General features: G+C 42.9%; 1 pseudogene; it reads right to left on the minus strand.

Moving 5' to 3' along the window:
* Positions 1 to 8,533, minus strand: part of LOC101562591 — a 32,171-nt pseudogene extending 23,638 nt beyond the window's left edge.
* Positions 8,534 to 8,644: the final 111 nt, after the last annotated feature.

The raw sequence follows: 8,644 nt of genomic DNA on the forward strand, positions 1-8,644 counted from the left end.
AAAAAAAAATCAAATAAATCTCAATTATGAATGTATTAGCTGTGTGACCTGTAGTATGACTGCTCCCTGACATCTCAGTCTCCTTGACAATAAAAGATGTTCCTGAAGGAAATATAATTTGTAAAACAAAAATCAAGAATGTTTCAGTTGAAGCAGAGGTAAAGGGCCCAGAGTTCTTCCTTCCATCCTTCTCAATCACTTCCAAGGTACTTTTTTTTTTCTTTTTTTAAAAAATGTATTTGGATTTATAATAAAGTTTAACATTTTAAAGAACAACAAAAAAAATGTATTTGGTTGGTACAGGGTCTCACTATGCAGCTTGGACTCGTAGTGATCCTCTTGTTTTTAGCCTCCCCAGCCTGGGATTATGGTGCGCGCACTATGCTCAGACTCTGTGGCTGGCTAAGCCCACCCTAGGGGTGGGGCCGGCACGGTAAGTGGTGCCAGGGATCAAACCACGGTCCTTGCGCTTGCCTAAGCAGGTGCTTTGGTATTCTTGAAGAATTTCCACAGAGATAAGGAACAAGTGTGAGAAATTTCTGTAGATCTTATCACTAATTATAATATTCAATTACTCAAGAAGATAAACTTGACAAAGGTATCTAAAAAATAGTAACTTGAATAATTGCCATAGAAAAGAGAATTAATTTGCTAAATTTGCCTACTTCACAAACCAATTTAATGCCTAAAACCTCATCTAATCTTGTGCAAACAAAATGTAACCTCTCCAGAACAATATAGAGGTTAATGGTAATCACTGCCAGACAATTCCATTCTTTCCAACCTGAAGTCCTCAAATTATTCAAAAGTTCTTCTTTTTCAAGCCAGAATTTGTTCCCTTATCACTACCATCTAAATGTCCCTAGTCCACTTTCTGTACCTAAACTACATAAATCTAGTCCCTCTTTCACACAATAGTCCTTCAACTATCTAAAGAAAGCTATCAAGTCTGTCTTGTGACCTTTTATTCTCCCTTCCTCTAGCCTGCCCTGAATATTCCACAGAGGTCATATGCTCCTTTTGCATCAAATCAACATTTTCAATCATCTCAGTACAAATAGATTTTTATTCATTCATCTTTTTAAGGGGATCTAATTATATCAGATGACTGTCCTTCAAAAGATGACTTTGAAAATGAAATGTAAATAGAACTCAAATCATTTGGCAACTATTCTTTTCTGGCCGAACATTAGCTGTTCTCACTGTATCAGATGTAGATAGCTAAACATTTTGGCCCTTGAGCAGGGTGCAGTGATGCATGCTTATAATCCCAGAACTCTGGAGACTAAGGCCAGAGAAACACTGAGCTCGAGGCCAGGCTGGGCTACATATGAAGACTATATCTTAAAAACCTAAACTTAAAAAAAAATACACATTTTGGCCCAAAGAAAATTATGAAGATATCTAGAAGTGAATGCAAAAACATTCAAGATTCAAGGTCCAATGAAATAGCCACCAATAGTACAAATAAATGGAAACATCCTACTCTTAAGATTGCAATCTAATCAGCTCCCAGGGAAACATAATTTTCACCATTACAAAATTCAATTATCAGCAAGGTGACACAGAAAATCAATGTTAGAATGAAAACTTTATTCACCATTCCTGATCCTACCCATCCCATATACTACTACCAGGTCTATGAAATCAGGCTCCATGTTGTGGACCTGGGATCTTCCAGTGTGGGTAATTTGGGAGATGAGTAATAAGAAGTATGACTGAGTCCCTAAAGAGAATGCAAGCCAGTAAAGCCACAGTCTGTGATGCCTGTCGGAGTGCTGAGCCTTTACTCCTTCCTGTGCTCCTGTTGTCTTGGTAACCTGAGGCCTCCTTATTTGTGTTGGCATCAAGGAACCAAGAGCGGAAGCAAAGCTGGAGCACCAGGAAGACTCGCAGGAAAAAAATGTAGGTAATACAGCAGTAATGCCACAGGAGGGTCAAGCCTAGGGCATATGAATTACCTGGCTATCACAAAAACATGAGACCTCTGGGTTTGACCTCCAGTGTATCTCATTCAGTTCGTTTAGGATGAGCTCAGGAGCCCGCAAATTTAAGAGGCTATCTCTTACCAAGTAAGTCAAAGACAAGACACTTAAAAAGGAAACAAATGGGCAGTTGGGAGAAAAAGTTAACCATCTATTCAATTTCAGAAGATGGATGTTCTAGCACAGAAATTCTCAACATAAGAGTGGATTGATTTTAACCACCAGAAACATTTGACAAAGTCTAGAAACATTTTTGGATGTCACAACTACAACTTACATGTAGTGGGTAGTTGCTAAACATCCTACAACATACAGGACAGCCCCCATGACAAAGGACTATTCAGCCTAAAATTTAAAACTTTTTTTTAATGTACTTGGTACAGGCTGGGAATACAGGTGTGTGCCACCAGGTCTTGGTGGATAGCTCAGGGTGCTAAGTGGGTGGGGCTGGCACATCATGTGATACTGAGGATCAAACATGTGGTGCCTGAGCTTGCCTAAGCAGGAGCTTAGTCCACTAAACTATCTTTCCAGCCCTGGCCTAAAATATTAAAATGCCAAGGCTGACAAACTCTGTGTATGACAGGATACTCATCCCCACTAATACAACAGTCCCAATTCACAGGAAATCAATACTAGAGGTAAAGTTTTAGGACTTAGTACACATACTTGTATGAGAGCCCCTCGAAAATTTCTGATAGCCCAAAATTGTGTGTGTGTGTGTGTGTGTGTGTGTGTGTCTCACTAGGTTTTGAATCCAGGGCTTTTGCACTGAGGTACACCCCAGCTCTTTTATAATCTTTTTGTTGTTGTTGTTGTTGTGAAGTTTAGCATTTATTGTTTTTCTAACAATAATCTTTTTAATTTTTTAAATTTTGAGACAGGATCTCATTAAGTCACCAAGTTGCCCAAGCTGGGCTTAAAATTGGGATCCTCCTGCCTTAGCCTCCCAGAGTGCTGGAATTACAGGGATACACCACCACACCTCCCAAACAATTTTTAATAGTAAATTAAAAGAGATGGATAAAGAGGGATACGAAAATATCAAGCAATAAAAGTAAGTATGGACAACAATAGTGAACAAAAAGAGGAATTAAAGGAAGACAAGACACATGGGTGAGAGCAGTGGGAAATAAATGCTGCCCTGCCTGTGGACACAGTACATGTATGCCTGGAAGACCAGTAGGAGATGATGAGCTTACTAAAGTAACATCAAAACCAAAACCAAAACCATTATCAAAAAGTACTAAAGGGCTGGTGAGATGGCTCAGTGGTCTAAAGCACCTACTTAGAACAAGCTTAGCAAAGCCCAGGGACCGCGGTTCAATCCCCCAGCACCACATGCCAGCCAGCCCCGCCCCCTGGTAGGCTGAGCTGGCCACACACACACACACACACACACACATAAATAAATTAAAAAAAAAATGTTAAAAAAAAAAAGTAATGAAAACCACAGACAACTATTACAGAAGTAGCTTTAAGATGTGCCCAGGCTCCTGGTACAGATCTAGAATGAAAAGAAATTAGAGGTCCTTCTACAAAAGAAGGCTTAAATAAAGAATCTCTAGCACTCTGCCAGGCAAGTGCAAGGTCCTGAATTCAATTCTTCGTAAAAACAAAAAACAAAATACAACAAAAAACTCCAATAAAAAAGAGGGCTTCTAGAAGGTGGTCAGAAATCATTAGTGAGAAAAAAAAATTCAAAAAAGACTATGAGCTTATCATCTTCTAGCCCTAGTCATCCCCAAAGGTCCACAAAACAACCACTAGCTTTTACTGAACCCAAGTAATGGAAGGGAAGGGAAAGAGAAAGACCATCTACCTCCCTCCCTAAGAATTTTTCTCTTGAGGGAAGAAGACAGATGGAGATATATATATATATATATATGCCTTTTTGAGACAGGGTGTCACTATGCAGTTAAGGCTGGCCTTGAAAAGCTGGCCAGATAGCTTGGTGGATTAAAGCGCCTGCTTGGGCAGACACAGGGGTGGCACGTGCCTGTAATCCCAACGTTTAGGAGGCTGACAAACAGGAAGCATCACTACAAATCTGATTTGTATAGTGAGACCCTGTGGACCCTGTACCAAATACGTGTATTAAAAAAAAAAAAAAAAAGCTGGCCTTGAGCTCATTTTGCAGCCTAGGCTGATCTCAAATTCCTGCCTCAGCCTCCCAAGTGCTGGGATTATAGGTGTGTGCCACTACGACTGGCCAAAGATATTTTAAAATTCTGGTTTGGAGATACGGGATGTGAGATACAATCATTATTTTTCCCCTTCTAAGAAAACTTCAGTAAAAACTGACATTACTCATCAGTGCTTTGATAGTTGGATTTGAGGGGTTTCTCGCTTCTTTAATGTGAGTCTGGCCTCCAGATCCAAGAGCACACATTTTTACCACGTTCACTAAGATTTCTGCAGTAGCAGAGGTCACATGACAGGAGCCTAGACCTGACAGTTTAGAGCTACACTAATGCATCTCGTCTAGCTAATTAAAAATTTAAAATTCAGTTTCTCAGTCTCACCAGCCAAATTCTAAGCAATAAAAAGCTACATTTGTATATTGGTTACCAATTGGACAGCTCAGAAAACACTTCCATCATTGCAGAAAGCTCTACTGAACAGTGGAGAAAGCTTTAAAAAATTAGTTCACAAAAAACAAGTAATTTCCAAATCTTTGAAGAGCTGCCATGCCAGTCCTGGTGCTGCCCACCTGTAATTCCAGGACTCAGGGAAGCTAAGGCAAGAGGATCACAGGCCCAGCCTGGGAAATTTAGTGACCCAGAAAGACCTTGTCTCAAAATAAAAATACTTTAAAAGGCCTGAGGGTTAGCCTAGAATGAATATATGCATATGTGCATGTGTGTATGTGTGTGTATTCTGATATCTGTGTATACAATATTCATGCACGTATGATAGCAGCTTTGTCTGTAAGCATTTAGGAACCTGACGCCAGGAGTATAAAATTTATATAATTATACAATGCGTAGCACAACACCAAGCTTAGTCACTCAAGTAGACTTTACAATGACAGCCCTTTCATGTTTCTAGATACAGAGTATTGGGAGAAGTTAACAAAGAAGATGTAAAATTGTGAACCTTTTAAAATAGGAAAAGTAATGGAAACTTTATCTTTTACAGTATCTGGAAGAATTTTATTATTTAATTTGGTACAGAGTTTCACCATGCAGCTCAGGCTCATTGTGATCCAGTGCTGGGATTGCAGGCGTGCACCACAATGCACCACAACACTTGGTCTCAGTCACATGCTCAGTGTGCTGCGGGGGGCGGGGGGGGGGAGTTGTCGAAACAAGTGGTGCAGGGGATTGAACCCCGGTCTCTGTGTTTGCCTAAGTAGACACTTAGTCTGCTGAGCTATCTTGCTGGCATCCTTGAAGAATTTTAAACACATGAAAAAAGGCAAAGCTTTTATGAAACCAAACATAATGGAAACAGTCTAGCAAATGAACAGAATTGTGTGTGTGTGTGTGGTACCAGGAACTGAAATCAGGACCTTGTGCTTGCCAGGCAGGCACTGGGCTGCTGAGCTATATCCCAGCCCCTAGAATATGAAAAAAGGTAATACAAGAGGAAGAAGAAAACAGAAGTAGACTGCACAGAATAAACTGAAGCCTGGCCTTTTAAAAACCTGTAGTCTCTGGACCAGTGAGATAACTAGCAGGCTAAAGTGCCTGCTTAGGCAAGCTTAGGCAAGTGCAGGGACCTAGGTTCAATCCCTGGCACCACCTGCTGCGCCAGCCCAGCCCCCAGGGAGTCTGGATGTAGTGGAGCACGCCTGTAATCCCAGCGCTGGGGAGACTGAAAACAGGAGGATCACTATGAGTCTGAGCTGTTAAGTGAGACCTTGTAACAACCAAATACATTAAAAAATAAAAAACAAAAAAACTATGGTCTCATCAAAGAAAGAAAATTTCAACAAGAGAATGTCAAAGATAGAAAACACCCAGAAAGGACTGTGGGCTTAAAAAAGCAATGAAATATTGGTGTATGTTGGCAAAGATAGAGATGAAGGGAGGGAGAAAATTTATAGTAGAGGAACTTGGTGTGAAGTTTTCCTCTAAAGATGCCCAGCAGAATAAAGGAAGCAAAGGAACTGGGAATAAGGCCTGGGTGGGACTGAAACAGCACAGGAGAGAGCAACAGGGCTCAGGAAGGAAATCTTTTCTTCATTAACTGACCCAGAATTTATTTGGAAACAAAAGCAACTGTATAGTTTAAGGATCTTTAAAATATACTATAAGGGTTCTAAACTTCAAATTTGCCTTTGGAAGTATCATGACAATCTGTTCGTCTCTGAGATGAGTATCAAGTACTATTTTATAAATCAGACTAATAAACTGCAATGTTGTAGAAACACTGTCATGAATTAAACAGCTATAGCTTTATCAGCCATAGGGTAAATAAAAAAACTATGGTTACATGCCGGCCCACAGAAAATAATAAGTAACCTAAGTAACCTGTCTCTCCACACTAGAACCCAGTGACCCCCTTCTTAAGACATGCTTTAAATGGTCCAGGATATATAGAGCACCTTAAAAACCATGGGCGGGGGGAAGCTAAGGTTAAAAATAGATGAATAGCTGGAAGTGGTAGTGCAAGCCTATAATTCTAGCACTTGACAGGTTGTGAGGCAGGAGGATTACCATGGGTTCGAGGCCAGTGTGGCCTGGGCTATATACTCATATTGAGAGCCTGTCGCAAAAAAAAAAGAAATACAAGAAAATAAAGTGAGCACAAGGCCAACTGCATAGGGAGACCCTGGAGAGAGAGAGAGAGAGAGAGAGAGAGAGAGAGAGAGAGAGAGAGAGAGAGAGAGAAAGTAGGAGTATGACACTGACAGACAAGAACTGAGGCCTTGACAAGAACAGGCTCCAGTCAGTGAGCAAAAACTGGAACAAAATTTCAACATTGTGTAATTAATCTCAAAAGCCTACAAAGTTTTAAATCAAGTATTAAAGGAGATTTTTTGACTTTTCAAACTTTATTTCAACTTAGCTTTTAAAGCTCAAGGAAATTATGATAACTAGAACCATGCAATTCTAAACGACCATAAAAACGAGCACATTAGTGCTCTTGGGGGGAGTGGGAGCAAAAGTTAGTGGACAGGAATGCTAGATTCATAACCCTGCATGTGTGTGTGTGTGTGTGTGTGTGTGTGTGTGTGTGTGTGTGTGTGTTGAGGGGGGATTTGGGATTCAACCCAGGAGAACTTACCACTGAGCTATACCCCCAGATATCCCACTGCCATGCTCTTAAATTTTGAGACAGATCTCCAGAAGTCATACCCTCTGCCGAGTTCCAACTCAGGTCATTCATCTGCCTCACTCACCCAGTGTGCTGGTATTACCAGGCTTTAATGACCTAGCCACAGCTGTATCCCAAAAGCCCAGCTCCCACTACTCCCTAAAATCTACCCTCACTGTCCCCAGAGACCTCACTATGCCACTGGCCAATTGCCCACCTGATAGGAATCTCTCCTTGCAGGAGTTTGTGTTCTCATAGGCCAACCTGGCCGGTTTCCTTCCTGTTACACCAGTTTGTGGGCCTCCCCCAACCGTTTCCGCGACCCCTTTCCCTCTATTCCATCTTCCAGTGGCTTCCTCCTGCCCTCAAGATTCTCCTGGCGGCTTTCTCTCCACCGGCCTCCATTCTGTGTGCCTTGGGTGCACCAAGGCAGAGGGCCCTCGGTGACCTCTCTCCGATATTTCGTCTCCCTAGGACTCCCCAAGGTCGCTGCTCTCGGCCTCCCAGTGAGAGCCGGTGAGGTTGGGGTGACTCACCGGAGGGGGAGGGCAGCCGCCAGCCTAGGGGACCGGAATTCGCTCACTTCCTCGCCCCAAGCACCTGCCCGCACCATGCCGCTGCTGGAGTGCAGCCTGGCCGGGCCTCCGGCGGATGTTTTCCTTGTCCCAGACAGTGAGCGCCAAGTGAGCTCCTCCCACCCTGCGGCCACCAGAGTCCCAAACAGCCGCTCTCCCGGGAACCCTAGACTGGGCCCGAACCACTGAAATCCCCTACACACACTCGGTTAAGAATTTAAATCCTCGACCGCCAAGTGTGGGAGAGGTATGCTTGCTCAGCCCAGCTTCTCCATTTCTGGAAGGCCCCCATGCCTAACTCATCCCCCTTCAGGTCGCTAACCCTCGCTTCTGATGTTACTCAAACACACCGAAGTCCAAAGGGCTCCCTATCACCTTGTAGTATTACCATCCCCTCCATTCCCTCTGGCTCCTCACTCAGGCCTACCCCCAGGTTGCAGAAGGCATTCCATAGCCCAGTCTTCTGGGCATCAGGGGACACCCACGCCCAGCCCCACCCAAAGAGAGCAACAGAGCTCTCGACCTGGGACAAGTCTTCTCATCTCCGTGTTTCTCTGGTCTAACAACCCTGCTCCAGCTAGGCGGGCAGTGTAAGGTAACGCCTCCCACTCACCAGCCTATCTCAGGCCACCCTGATACAAATGTTTTCCTTTTTTCATGGCCCTCCTAAGAAGGGAAAGGCTACCTTGGAAGACATCGAAAAAGTCTGAGGTAGGGGCTGGGGAGGTGGCTCAGTGGAATAAGCGCTTCCCTGGCAAGGGCAAAGGGCCTGAGTTCAATCCCCAGTTCCCCAAAAAAAAAAAAAAGAAAAGAAAAAGA

This window comes from Octodon degus, unplaced genomic scaffold, assembly GCF_000260255.1.
Source record: "Octodon degus isolate 3935 unplaced genomic scaffold, OctDeg1.0 scaffold00045, whole genome shotgun sequence".
NCBI classification, from domain to species: domain Eukaryota; kingdom Metazoa; phylum Chordata; class Mammalia; order Rodentia; family Octodontidae; genus Octodon; species Octodon degus.